Genomic DNA, 15,366 nt, shown 5'->3' on the forward strand with positions numbered 1-15,366 from the left:
TTATGTACTTAACACTATCCTGCATACTTGTACAGGAAGGAACCCCATGGTGGAGAGGAGGGAGTTCATTCTGTGGATGTCCTCCTCTTGTTCATTGGTATGGTTTAGGTGATGGCCTGATTAATTAATTTAAAGACCTCTTCAGCAAAGCACTCTGCTGTGCCCAGTGGCATCTGCTGCCTGCAATGCTGTTGACCTCCAGAACAACCTTGAGAGCAGGTTACTCTGCACCCATTGTTTTTTTGCAAGCACTGCCCTCTGCATCATTGCATAGTAGTTGCCACCGAGCCCCGGGCACATTTTCAGGCTGCTGATGCTCCGCAAACATGCAGCTGTTCAATTTCTGTTTCCTGACCATTCAATACCATTCAATACTTGGCCCTGGGTGTTAATTGCTGTGCAGCACTTAGCCTAGATAATCATGGCTGGAGCAGCCGAACAGCTCATAAACCAACACGTAATAACTGGTGCCATTACTCCCATTTTACCAGCCAGGAGAAGGTGGACTAGGCAGAAAAACTAACAAGTACTGAGCCTAGTTACCCATCTAGCTTTAGATGCTCACAACACTTTTTTTTTTCCCCCAAATAATCCAAAATTCAAGGCCAAAAAGTATCAGCTGTTTGTCTAGTTTGACCTGCTGCATGACAGTTTAACCTGCTGTTAAATTCAGGGCAGTTACTATTGTATTGAATTTTAGCACTGAACTTTAACTGGAGCCTTGTTTGCTTGGCTGCTCTAAGCATATTTTCCAGTTGTGCTTCAGATCAGGCCTGAATCCCCTTGGGAAAAAAAGAGATGCTTTGCTCCATGACAGCTTGTTTTAATCACCTGCTGCTAACAAGTAGTGCCTCATTTCCAGTTCCTATGGCCTCAACTTACAGCACTGTCCACTAAAGTAAAATGTCCCTTTGTGCACCAGTAAGAAAATGCAAACCCCTTTTTTTATTCTTAAAATAATAGACAAGAACCTATCTATATATATAAAAATATGTATGTATTTTAATGAGGAATTTCCTCCTCCTTTATCATCATTTTGAGAAACTTGCTACTATCCTCCTTCAAATTCTTTCAACTTTGACTCTGGAATAGCATATCCAGCTCTGGCTTTAAAACCAGCCTCCTGTCTTTGGTCAGGGAGACTGTGGTTCAAAGGTCACATCACCTAAGGGACTAGCCCAACAACATAGTCCTACTAGCCATGGCAATATGGCATTCACTGGGCCACTGCTGGAAATTGAACACTGCCTTCCTCCCTGCAGGAGAAACGGCAAAAAGCCTGTAACAGAAGTGGACATTTCCAGTAGTAGAGATAATTAACCAGCAGAACAATTGTCTCCACAAGGAATGGGGCAGATGTAGTTGGACTGTGATTTCTTGCTTTTGACATCTTCAAGAGTAAATGGCTGGAGTTGATGGATCATTGCTGAGTAAATCTGTCACCTGCACTACTAAAAGAAAGTCAGGTTTTTCAGTCGTTCTGACTTACTGCACGAATTTATATGGCAGCTGGTTGCCGTACCACACTCTTGGTTTTCAGTATTCTAGAAAACTAGTTCTTTGGTCTTCTTTCCCTTCTAGAAACACGAATTATCACACCCTAGGTTCTCTAAAGCAAGTAGCAAAAAAACAAACAAACAGGACTTTGGTTGCAGCATCAAAAATATTTGAGGCAGTCAGACTAAGCAGACATTTTGGGAAATACTGGCTGAAAGTTACTGGAGTAACTGAAAATAAGTTAAATTTGGAAGTATTTTGGAAGCTGCCTATGGAAGAGAGCAGAAATGCTCCCTCTCCCCCCAGGCAGCCCAGCAAGGGCAGGGGCTCAAAGCATTGCAAGCTCCTCTCCACACAGCCCCCATTTCTTTCATCTCTCCTTGACCTACACTGACAGCTGTGACAAAAAGTCACGGTCAAGCCTGCTGAACCGTAGCTTCTGTGAAGTTTCAAGCCTGAGAGTTTCTGAAAAGCAGTTGTCTGGCACAAAGCTGCACAGTGAGGAGCGGAGGCTCCTCTCACAGGGACCCGCTGCTCGGCAGCCGCAGCGCAGGACGGGAAAAGGGGCAGGTGCAAAGAGCCACCCCAGCGCCTCCTGAGCCCTGGGATCTGCTTCTGTGTTAGTGAAAGCCAAGGGGAATTAACGCAAAAGAACTACAGGAACAGACATATGATTGCAGCATCGAGTGGTTTTAAAAAAAAATCTAGCAAAAATAGGCTTACTGGCAGCTCCTGGAGTTTTGGGACAGCCTGTGAGGGAGTTTCAAGAAGCACTAATAGGCTCAGCTCGCCTTCTGTCCATTGCAGTGATGCTCTATTTCCAGGCCAGGGACTTGAGTTGCTTCTCCCAAAGACTCATGAGGAAGTGATGGCCCTGAATTGGCCCCTGAACTAAAAGCTGCAGCTTTGTTCCCCTGAAGTAATTTTAGTTGAGCTTTTAGTCATTCTCAGCCGGCAGCAGAGAGTGCCATTAGCCATGTTAGCATATTGGGAAGTGATGTAACACACTCACATGCTAAAGAGAGCACGTGTGTTGGGAGGAGCATTTAGGCCACCTCCCTGAGGCACCTCATGCTGGTCTCCTGAACCCCCCAAACAGGACAGTTAGACTGTAGGAACTTTGCTGTGTACAGCTTTTTGAGTGACACAAGTGTTTTGGCCAGTGCATTTAGGAAGGGAAAGGCCAAGATTCTTCTTTTGATCAGCTTGGCTGTGCCACCCTTCTGTTTTTTTTTTTTTTTTGTGCTATTATTTCTCAGCATTGCAGTGTTGGATGAAACAACAAAAATATCCAAGTGAACAACGAACAGGCACAAAAGTTTGCAGTCGAGTTTGTTACACATTAAGAAAATTACATGCAATAAACTACAAACTATGTTAGAAGCGTCATATACATCATTACCAGACAAATCATCCTGTTATTATTGAATGAGTCACCTCACTGTTCTGAGTGATGAAACAACAGAGGCACTTAGGCCTGAAAATGTTTTTCCCCACTGGGGACAGCCCTATTCAGGCCAACCCCATGCCAGGCAGCAATACATATGAAGCAGAACATGTCCCACTGTTTCTCTCAACACCTCTGCTCCAGGACAACCACTCACTTTAGCAGACATTTAAGTACCACAAGCATCCCCACATGCAATTTTCTACCCCGCTTCCCTGTGTTCTATTTAACTCTTTCCTTGAGTGCTTGAATGCTTTTGGCATCACACCTGCCCTGGAACATGCACTGTAGCAGCTCCCTAGAGCACTTCACGTGACTAGGTTTTATTTCGCACCTGTGATGTCTATGTATGTGTTGAACCCATAACACAAGCACATCCACTGCTGCAATGAAGGGCACATGTCCCCTCTGGGACCTATTTGCAGGCCATGAATTAAAGCAGCTCCCAACCCAGGGAACATCGTCACCCAGGCTTCCTCCTGCAGTGCTGTGCAATTGCTACCTACAGGAGGGTGCCTACAGCTGAACTCAGACCAGACTAAGCCACCCTGGCTTAAATAACAGACCCCGTCATCTCCTCTGTGAAGTTCTGCTGTGGTCGTGAGAGCATCAAACCCACCAAAGTCTCCCTCCCTTCCCAGTGGAGCCACCAGGATCTCTTCCTGACACCAGGCTTTGGTGAGAGCATCTAAAACAAGAGTGTGTGTAAGGTGCAACCTCGGTAAGAGCAGCTGTGCCAGATTCCTGTTCAGGGCTATGAAGGGCAGCTTAAAACGTACAAGGTTTTAGTAACAAAGCAGTATTACAGAATCACAGAATGTTGGGATTGGAAGGGACCTCAAAAGATCATCTAGTCCAATCCCCCCACTGGAGCAGAAACACCTAGAGGAGGTTACACAGGAGTAGGCGTGTTCTGTGTGCCATCTGGTTGTGTTCCAAAAACAAAAACGCGCAAGGATAGCATCAGGCTCCGGCTGGTACCACATGATGTAGCATCAATAACTGATCCTCGCCCAAAGTCAAGAGAGGCTAGTACCACTAGCCAGTACCACTGAGTGACAGCCGCCTGTGCAGAATACCCTTCCTCTGGATGCTGAGCTCTGCATGGCAACTCACCACTATCCCAGCTGGTTAAAGGCCATGCATTGCAAAGAGGAACATAAAAACTTGTTCCTGGAAACTTCTGCTGATCCACAGATCCTCCCACAGATCCCAGAAAGCATCAAAGGAGGGGCAGAAATTCCAGCTCCCACCTCCAGCTTTTAGACCAGACAGCAACGTCTCTACAGGTAATGACATAAAACCTCCCATATTTTGTCTGTTCACAATTTCCTATTGTTCAACTTGACAAGGTGGCAAAGCTGGGCCTAGGGTTCTTCCCAATTCTGCTGCAAGACAAACGTTTTGTGAGCACTTGGGCAACTGGTAAGTTTTTGGGGCTGGGAACAGCAATAGGCTGATCTGTGGTTTGACCAGGTATCTTTCTCTACAAGCACAAGTAGTTCCTCAAATCAGCATCACTGACAGTGCTTTCCACAAAGCAGGGATTAGGACTGATTTCCGGGTGAAATTTTCCAGAGAAAAAACCCCTACCTGCCTCTTTTTACATGGGCATGTGGATATGAGAAGCTACTCCAAAACAGGGAAACACAACACACTGATCAGCATAGATTTTGAACCTAAGTAACACAAGGTGTTTATTAGCTTGCAGTTGACAGCCACAGTAGTTATCAAAAAAACCTTGTCACCCCTGTGAGTCACACAGGTACATGCTATACTCACTCAAAATAAAAACAAAATCATCAATTTCCTGGAACACTACCACTACAAAGCATAAGACAGAAAGCAAAGTGACGGGATACAAGAAGTAAGGGCTGGTGGGAGAATGAAAAAGGTCGAGAGTCTCTTTCATTGGTTTCCTCTGGCTGTAGAGAGACACCAGCAAGTCCCAAGGGCCACGGGGCTCCGGGGGTCACCCAGACCCCTCACCAGAGCTTCCCAGGCCCATATCGGCACCACAAGGACCCACCCACACTCATCACCCAGCACCTCTGAAGCGCCCATCTAACATATTCCAGATAGGCTTCTGAGCCTGGTTTTGTCCACACTGAGTCAAAGGGGAAAGGACTTGGGTCACTGTGAGCTTTTGTCAGTAGAATTCCCTAAATTAGCTCCTCTATTTGAGATAAAAGGAAGAAAGAGGTCCATCTCTATTTTCCCCATTCACCCGCCACAATTACTTGGTCTTATCCCCATCTGCTATTCACTGGCTCTCAGGAAGGCCCCAGCAGCCAGGTCACAGGTCAGCATGGGGAACAAGTCTCTGCTTCCCTGAAAAGGATTGAAATGTCTTAAGTGCCTCTTTGGCAGCTTCCAGAAAATGCCCATCCCTTCTGCAAAATCACTGCTCTTGCACTTTATTCTCCGGAGGTCACTCAGTTTGTTCAAAGTCTCTGGACGGTTAACGTAGCCCAAATCTCTATAGTGCACTTCTTTATTCCTCTAGATTATACAGCAAGGTATTTGCCTTGTGCACTTTCAGATATGCTCCTGTGCCTCCTCTGTATCTTTAATTATTTTTAGTTCAGTGCATAATTTTGCAGTTGTTATTAATGGTCAATAAGCAATTGCCTTTTTCCTCTAAGGTCTGAAAGATTTTACTTGACCATTTCACATTAGAGCTGCTGCTGGACATTCATGTAGAGGTCTGACAGCTTTTCTAACATCTTACAATATGTGCCTTTCTATTTTAGAGCCCCAAGGCCATCTGCTTGAGGGAAACGTTTTTTTATTCTCAGTTTAAGCTCAAAGCAAGAGGAGAATATCACACTCTGCAGCCTCTGGCACACACTTAACTGATTCAGTATTTTGTGAGGCTCTGTTGAATTTATTCTACATAAAAGCTGTTTGCTGCCCTGTGCAAAGATGCTTATTTCAGAGGTGTGACTTTAGATGCACACCTAGATCCATCTCGCAGGATCCCATGGATGCAGGATGCCCAGATACTGTACACAGCTCATGCAAAAGGAATCTGAGGACACACAGCTGCATGGTTGCTGTTGCAAGAATTATTAATGCAGATCAGCAGCCTAAACAAGTACATGTTGCTTACAGGAGGAATTGTCCCCAAGAGAAGAGTAACTCCCTGTATCTAATGGATGTTCCTAGGAAAGTATGACTCTTAGCTTTTAGCTTAAGTAGAGGAGGTGGGACCATAGAGGTTCTACATAGCAAAACAAGTCTGTGAGCCGATCTCATGATTCCCAGGGGCCCAAGTCAATTTTTGTCTGCCAGCACTGGCAGGATTATTCCCTGCTTTCACACCCTCAGCTGGCTCCTGCCAGGCAGAAGGAACTGTGGCTGACACTCCAACACTTCTGCTGTCATCCTCCTTGCCATCTGAGATAAGCCCAACCCAGCTGCCCCAAGGTACAGCTCTAGGTAAAGCCTGCGGGGGTGGGGGATGTATAAGCAAGTATTTCTACCCCCCCCAACCCCCCTTTTTGTTTCCTCTACAATGCTGTCAGTCTGATCACTGCTGGCAATCAGCAATGATGTGTCCCCTCATGTTTTTATGTAATTACCAATATTACAAGACCCATATATTTTTGTATCACTCTTCCAGATAGTTCCTCTCTTGGAACAGGCCTAGATCATCTCCACTTCAGTGAGAAGTCCAGGATGAGGTTTGGATTCAGCAATGAAAATTCCCTGGTGGGGCCAGGTCTCACCTACAGTAGTTCCACCAGTGACCTTCCTCCTCCAAGTGGGAATCTAAAGCCCCATCATAGGTCCAGCCCTGTTTGATGCTCTCAGCACTGACGAGGGGATAGAAAGTCCCCTCAGATGGCATGAAGCTAAAAGGGATGATTGCAGGCACTGTAGAAGACAGGGTTAGAGGAAGAACATAGACATTTAGTGGGGTGGATTTCAATAGTGCCAAGCAGGTGGCAGTACCCTTCTAGAGGACACAGCACTAGAAGAAAAAAAATGGGAAATTTGTGATGGGCCAGCTACTGAATGTGTATCAACAACCTGTAATTGTTACTGAAAGAAGCTTGTTTGAGAAAGATACACACTGAAACATCATATAAGCAAACATCTGAGGGAATTCGTTTTGTTCTGGCATCAGTGCTGAGGAGCCAGCTGGAGCAGTTTTCTAGTTGAAGGTACCACACCATAAGGTGACAGCTTCTGGTACAAACAATAAATGCAAAAAAAAAAAAAAGCCAGCTATGAGGGTAGGCTGTAAGCAGCAGATGTTGTCTCCCTTTTAGCCGCCTCCTTTTACAGGGAAGGCTGGCTCGAAGGGACTAACAGACAGTTGTTCTTCAAGTCCAAAGGGGAGGGGGAAAAAAAGGGGTCAAACCCTGTTTCCTTTTGTGGAAGTTTCAAGCAGGTCAGCAGTGGGCGAGCGGTGGACACCCCCCTATCTGACCCTGCAATGGGGGATTCCCAGGTCGGGCAGACAAGCTCAGGAGAAGGGGGTTTGTCTTTCCTTCCCTGCCCCGTTCTGAAGGGGCAGGGGCCATTGGAAAGAGGCAGGGTAGGTGCCTGAGATCTTTAGCGCCTTAGGGCTGCCCAAACATTAGCTGCCGAAATTAACCCGCTACTTCCCTGCTACGCTGCACAATGTACCAAAATTGTAACGAGGCAGGCTTTGACGAGAAATATTCCATTTACCTGGCCATTAGGGCAGCACTCACTCTGCTAGAGCCATACTGCAGATGCCAAAAATTCCTTTAATAACAGCTCAGTAGATGCTATCTTTTCCTCTCCATAGTACAAGCCAGAGCTTGGCTTGGGTATCAGTGTGTTAAGGTTAATACACATAGCATTCAGTCAACAGAGCTGGTAATGAAAATAAAAGGAGTGTAAGAAAGCACCTAAGAGGGTTTGATTTGCCAAACTGAAGTTTAGTTCAGTGCTGGAAAGTGCCAGATGACAGTGGAAATTATCCAGAAACATTTTCCTCTTTCGAAAAAAAAAAACCAACTATTTTTTTCCCCACTCCAGAAGCCATTAAAATATTTCCTGTGCTGTTTACATACATCATCTCCCTTTTTCAGATTGACTCTATTGGGGATTTCCATTACTTTCAGTAGTCAGCATTTTTTAGTAATTCTATAGTATGACAAATGCGATGCTGGACAAGTGCGGAACTGCTTCAAGTCACAAATAGCTTAATGATCATTCTTTCCATGACATGATTAAGTTTCTCACTGCACAACTGACTTTTTTCCCTTGACTTTCCTCAGTAGGCTCTACTGCATCTAACTCAGAGACGTGGAGAAAGCATCTCTAAGAGGAAGACAGGAATGAGGAAGAGAGATGGGAGAGGTAAGTTTTACCGTTGCCTGTGATACAGTTGTAGCTGTGTGCTTCTTTAATGGGAATTGCTAACTGTTGAAGTTGTGCGGGGGCAGCTAACAGATCTACCAATTATCAAAACAATTCTGTTCAATTTTAGTAGTTTCCCCTCAAAATTTATGATCATAACTATTCTTCTTCACCCCAGCCTTGAGAAATGTTACCTCCCTCACTTCGTGCACCATAAGACCTATGCTAAGCTCATCCAGCTGATCACCAAGCCTAGCGCTTGCAAGTGCTTCCACAGTCTTTACCAAATCAATGGCTTTCCAATGAGCTGATTTTTTTGACTTCCCCACTGATAGCGGCAGCATTTGTACAAAGCATGGAATGTTTCTCCCAGCAGAGGCTGCTGTTTGTCTGCATTCTTGTCTTCCAAGATGAGTAACTTTCAGATTTCTCCTCTGCTGAGTGAAACAGCACAAATTCCAGGGTTCTCTCACACATAACTGATTTCTCTTGCAACATCTAACAGTTGATCAGAGCTCAGCTATGGTCATGCCATTGGGCTGTGCTGGAAGAAACGCTTGTGCTGGCTAGAAGCAGTTTGGGAACAGGTTTGGCCATCATGCTGCCTCCCAGCTCCACCTTTCCTCTCACTGACAAGGTACATGCAGCAGAGTTACCGATTCGGTTCTCTTTGCTGCTTCCATTTTCAAGTTGTCTGTTCTGTGAGGAAATCCAGGATTGTCAGCCCACTAAAACAAACCCCACTCAGAGTTGCTTTAAAAGGTTATTTAGGGGTCTTTATTTGTCTGTTGACTTTTCATCTGCAATGCTCAGACTCCTGACTTCTAGGGTAAGGCAGTAGATGGAGCAGATATTCACTGCAGAGTGTTGAGAAGAACTGAAGTCCTCCAGGAATCACACACCAAATACATCACAGCCCAAAATACATTTTCTTGGTCTTTTACTTCTCCTGCCCTCCTCAAGAAGAGCTCATAGTACAAGGTTTATTGCAATTAAAGGATGCCTGAGACACAACAGGAGAGGGGTTTTTGAGGAAAACAAAACAACCACAACAAAAAAAGGCAACCCCTCCTCACCCCCTTTTTAACAAACTCCACTTTTTTCAATTATATTTAAGTAATATGATTTCCCCTTTGATGCTTAAGTAAGGATATGTATTTAAACTTTCACATTCTGTAAAGTGTTTTACAACTCATGTTGTGCACATGAAAGACATTTTCTATTCAATAAACTCTAAGTAAAATGAAGCAGTAATTTACGAGGCAGTTATTCCTTCAAATATAATGTTAACTGATACCAATCACAGGTTGTTGGTTTTTTTTTTCTGTTTAGCAGCAAGCATACAAAAATCTACAGATGAGCATATTAAAATTTCCTTCAATAACTGTCCCTACTGCTTGATTTGATTGAAAGAAGGAAACAGAGAAGGGAGCAGAAAAAAAGACAGGGAACCAGACCCTCGCAATGCTTGTGTGAGCTTCATTTCTCTGTAGAGTTTCCAGAAGAGCAACTCAAATTTTCCATCCTCATCACCAAGTATTTTTTGTTTTTAAACAAAGTTGCATCATTGCAATTCATCCTAGCACTTTCAAAGATGAAACACCAACTGGAACACAGGACTAAATCTGGTTTTGTTTCTAAGAAGGACAAACTCTGTAGAGGTATAAGCTGCAGGGACTATGCAGATATTTGCCCTGTGCTCAGTATCACTTACCTCTCCCCAGCCCACAGGTGACAACCACCACAGATGTGCACCACAGCAGCAGCAGTTCAAGGACACCCCACAAATGCATCTTCAGTGAGCTTTCCCAAGCCCAGGAGATGATCTAGCTCAACTCCAAGAAGACAGAGACCACCTCTACCACACCCATGTGTTGATTTGCTCCTTCTTGCTCAGCTGGCTCTTCTTTGCTCACACCCAGCCAAATGAATCAGCCATCTCCACCTGGATTTCCCTGTTGTCCCTGGTCCTAGTGCAATCCATACATCGAGACAAAAACCCTGCTCCTCACAGCCCTGCTCCCAGCTCAGTCCCAGAAGTGCTTCAGCACAGGCCAATGGTTGTGTGATCCAGGAGAGAAAAATGATGGTGGAGGTGTGATGGGGAAATGTCAACAGAACAATAATGCTGTGATTTTAACATTTTAACTGACGTTTAAAAAGACCTCTTTAAAGTCCTGTCTCTGAGCAATACAAAGGGTTTCTGTTTCATTCCCCTGGAAGTGACCACATTCCTCGTGCCCCCACACTCATCCAAAAGCCCTTAGAAATAAGGACAATGGCACCTTCATATGCCATTTAGCCAGGAGCAAGTGTGCCACAAGCCCTTTCTAAATTTAAGACAGTAACCCAGCCAAAGAGCAGTGCTGCCTGCCAGCTCTCCTGAGTACCCCTGTGTGGAGAAGTTACCCAAGGGACCAGACTATGGACTTGGCCAGACAATAAAATTTGGGGAGTTTTGATCAGGGACTTTTCTTCTTTTTTTTTTTTTTTTTTAATTTGAAGAGAGCATGATTTCTTCAGCATTTAAAACTGTAGAAGATTCCTCTCTTTTCACAGTATTTTGGAGGACAATGTCTACAATATTATTAAATTCCTTAGTTTTCTGGCACATAATAGAGCCTTGAGTATCCGTAAATACAACAGTATTGATGCAGTAGCATACAAGTGGATGCCTGTCAAGAGGCGTTGCTTTTGATCTGTTCTTTGCCACAAAGGATGACGGGGAATTGTTATCCCAAAAGCACTTTACACAGGAAATGAGGATGCAGTTGTAACAGATATTAACGTCCCAAGAGAAAGTTAGGGAGAAATTGAAGCACAGTAAATTGCAGTGGCTGGACAGTATTCATTTGAGGCATCCGACAGCTGCAAAAGGTGTCTGGAGATTGTAACACAATTTATGTCCATCCATGTGCAAAGTCCTAATTTCTACTTGAGCTCTGACTTACAGGTCTTAAAGAGGTTTCTGGAGAAGAAAGCTCTCAGGCTACTAGAGATATTTAGCGAACACACAGGCATAGCATGGCTGTAGCCTACTTAGATTTGTAACTTATGTTCATTAAGTGCTAAGTAAACATTCTTGTGAAATAAAATTCACCTGATATTTAAGCGCAATAAAAATGCTTTCTTTTACCTGTAGTCATAATAACTTTATCAACTGAAAAGCCATTTTTCCTGATAAATGGCCCAACGAGAACCCATCAACTTTTGCAAGGGTTTTGAGCCAGTCTGTAGAGATGTTCTTTTTGAAAAAATGCACAGGGACTGTATTGCAATCAATATTGAGAGATCCTGCAACTTTTGCTTTTGTATTGCCTCCCTGCACTCTCTAATGACTCTCATATTATCATCATCATGCTCTCAGGAAGTTGAAATGTCAGGGCTAATTAATTAAGATGGTTTGCCTTCTCTTATTAATCCCTTAAGTACTGAGAACCCATTCCCCTTTAATCCAAAGCAGCTGTGACCAACATGGCAGGAGAGATAGAAAAACATTTTACTCTGAGGCACTTCCTATGACTGCGTCTCTGAAACAACAATTAAAGTAACTGTTGCTGTGATTCCGGTAATAATGTTAAAATGTGTTACTACAATTTTACTTCCCGAAACTCCAGCCAAATGATTTGCGAAGGCATCTGTGACAGTCTATGATGCACAATGTCGCTCAAGAAATTACTGCTTTCCGCATGTGAAGATACTTTCCAAGTCTTTAACTTTGCAAGAGGCTCTACCTAGATGCTGGAAATTTACTGAAGAACTGAGCCCCTCTATTAGCATTGCTACCCTTTTAAAAAATTTATTGTTTTTTTATTCAAACATCTCTTTTGTTAGATCTTTTTGCTTTCTGAAGCTTATATCAAATACAGCAGTGTATTTTCAATAAGGAGAAAGTTGGACTTACTTCATAAAGGGAAATAATATAGGAAAAAATAAAGTGTTTAGTATTTTTGCATACAGTTCGAGACTTTTTTTAGAGATATAAATAAATTAGGTTTGTTTATAAAATGACCGTTTTAGAACCAGGGTTATCTAAACTACTTTTGTATTATTGAAATGGTTTTGATCATTGACTTGACCTGTTCTGAGCTTGCTATTTACTGCAAATATCACAGAATCACAGAATGTTATGGATTGGAAGGGACCTCGAAAGCTCATCTAGTCCAATCCCCCTGCTGGAGCAGGAACACCTGGATGAGGTTACACAGGAATGTGTCCAGGCAGGTTTTGAATGTCTCCAGAGTAGGAGACTCCACAACCTCCCTGGGCAGCCTGTTCCATGGACTACAACCTGAGGGCTGGTTGCGGCCCGAAGAAACATGCTGTGGGTAGTGACCAGCATCCTTCTTCATGTTAATCAAGGTCTAGAGGTTCACTGGCTCCACAGCTGGAACATTTTTTATATGCCTGACTTCCTGAGCACTGTGCTACAGCTGATTTTCCAAATCCTCTCTAAATGCCTTTTTTCATTTCCCCCCCCAGTATTTGTATGACTTCTTCAAAGCAGATTTACCTCCTGGGGTGGGAGTACACAAGCTCCTGTGCCTATGGGTTACAGCAAAAGAGATGCTGGGTCAGCTCCATGTGAAGTTCATACCACACGATTTAAGAGCAAGACAAACAGCACTTTGCTAATGAAAGCAGGACAATTCTCAATACAGCTGATTAACACCTTCAAGTACAGTCTCCCTGACAAAATGTATGTATTTTACTGTATCTATATAAATGGACTGAAATCACAGGAAAACAAAACAAACAACAAACAAACAAAACACCACCCAAAACCAACCAACCAATTCTCCAATATTTTGATGAAGTACCATCCTTTTGTTTCATCCCCGACCTCTCCGGGCTTTCCGGCTAGTAAAAAAGAACTATTTGCTAGTATGATTCACATCTGCTGCATAGTAACAGTTATCACCAACACAACATGATGTTATGATTTAAAAGTATGTGTTGGTTTATGTTTGATTTACTAGTCACACCTTGAAACGAGCTAAAAATGGCCTTACAGCAACCCCCACACACAAACACTTCTCCTTTAGATCTGAATTATTATGGGAAGGTTTTACTTGCCTTCTGCAACAGCCATTGAGAGGGGTGCCTCAAGAGAGAAAAGCAGGCTGTAGTGTCTTTTAACTTCTGTTGTCTCCGTAACAGCTCCACTTGAAACAACAGGAGCATAGGTAAACACACTTCACAAGTTGTGTTTAGCAAGTAAACTTATTTGCTATTAATTTTACCCATCCATCTGGAATTTTTAAATCTCCACTTATGTACTTTTAGGTAACAAAATACATTGCTTCTGGTAGACTATCACACTTAGTTATCATGATTTGCAGTGTTGTTGCTGTTGTACCCTCAGCATGTGTGACGCTTTGCAGGCATAAAGATGACTTGGGTCTCGTTCCCAGCAGACAAAAGTTTCTGGTCCTCAAGCTGTGATACACAACTGGTGTGCAGAGCTCTGCTCCTGCAGAGCCTCCCTGATTTTTAAGACTAATTCTGGTCGTGAGATGCAACCTCTCAGGATAATCAATATTGCTTGAATTTATAACACTACATGAGAAATTATTCTGGTGATGAGGGAAGCAGAAGAAAGAAAACCACTATTCTTACTTTAGCCACTCTGGGTTTTCTGGTTTTTGCTGAACTATATGAGCTCTATTCTACCGGCTTGGCTTTCTTCTCTAAAGGAGTTTAAAAATCAGCAGAAGTTTGGGAATATTACATAAGGACCAGTGGCTTTGAAAGCTATTCCAACTAACACTTGTGCATAACTAACACCTGTGCATAACACAGGTGCAGGAGGACTTCCTATGTTTTACATATAAAGACTTTCATAACATAAAATCAGATTTAGATGATAAGCTACATCAACTCCAACAGAAGCCAATGAGCTTGTTTGTGTGTCAAAAATACATTTTACATCTACATACATAAACTAGTAAATGTCTTACCTCAGTGTGACATTTTTAATAATGCAAAACTGACCAAACCACAAGACATATTGATGTAATACTAAACACTGGATTTAAATTCACAGAAGCAGAATGCTGAAAAATGCAGGTCCATCTTCCAGTCATTTTTCTGCATATTCTGATATTGCAGAAGCTTTTGAGGAGGCAATAAGTGGGTAATGTCAGATGCAGGCTGATTTGAAGACGCTTTGTCAGGATAAATTTTAGAACTAAAACAGAGTGAAAGAAAACAAAGCAAAACCAGATTCTGACACCTCTGACTGCTTGAGAGTTTGTGCCAAACTTCTATTATTGTACATACTGGAGTTCTGTGAAATTCAATAAATGGGATAGTATGTATTTTCCGTTATATTTAGTTAATATATACTATTTGTTGCATAACAAATTTCAAGAATTGTCAAAGCAGAGGACAGCTACCATCTAACTTGTCTCCACACATCACAGACAGAACTGCTACAAGTGCCTCTTACAAAGGTTTCCCAATGTCTCCCATTATGAGACTGTGATTTACCATAATTCCAGTTGAGACCTCAAAAGTGGGTAGCTGCACCTCCTACATCAAGTGTCACTTGTACCTCATGTATTTCTGTGTGGAAAGGTTAATCCCAAACAGCTCAATCACTCCATGGATGAGGCTAAGGAAAAGCATAGACTTCAGTGTAATACAGTTACCTAAAGAAGAACAAGTTAAGGTTGGAAAGGCAACGCTGAATTTAAATATTTGGCCAAGAAAAACTGAAGTCATTATTACAACTGCAGAGACAAGCAGTCAAGTTGGGAAATGCCAGAATTAGAAGCAAATATCTACCAAAAAGTGCAGAAGAGCACATGTACTATTTCACACAAGACTCTCAAAATAATGATGGTAGGTAATAGCAACACAGCTTTGGAAACACAATTTCAAAATCTCCCACTGAAAAGCACTGAGACACAGACTTCTAAGAAACTTACGGAAATGAAACTGGGGATATTCTCCACCAAATAAGTCTCTACAAATTTCAGGCTAGTCCAACACTTAATACTAAATTTATGACAGTTAGAATCAAAGTAGAAATAAAGCAAATACCCATGTCCAGAAAACAAAAATAAAACCCATAAAGG

This window comes from Columba livia, chromosome 3 (genome assembly GCF_036013475.1).
Source record: "Columba livia isolate bColLiv1 breed racing homer chromosome 3, bColLiv1.pat.W.v2, whole genome shotgun sequence".
NCBI lineage: Eukaryota > Metazoa > Chordata > Aves > Columbiformes > Columbidae > Columba > Columba livia.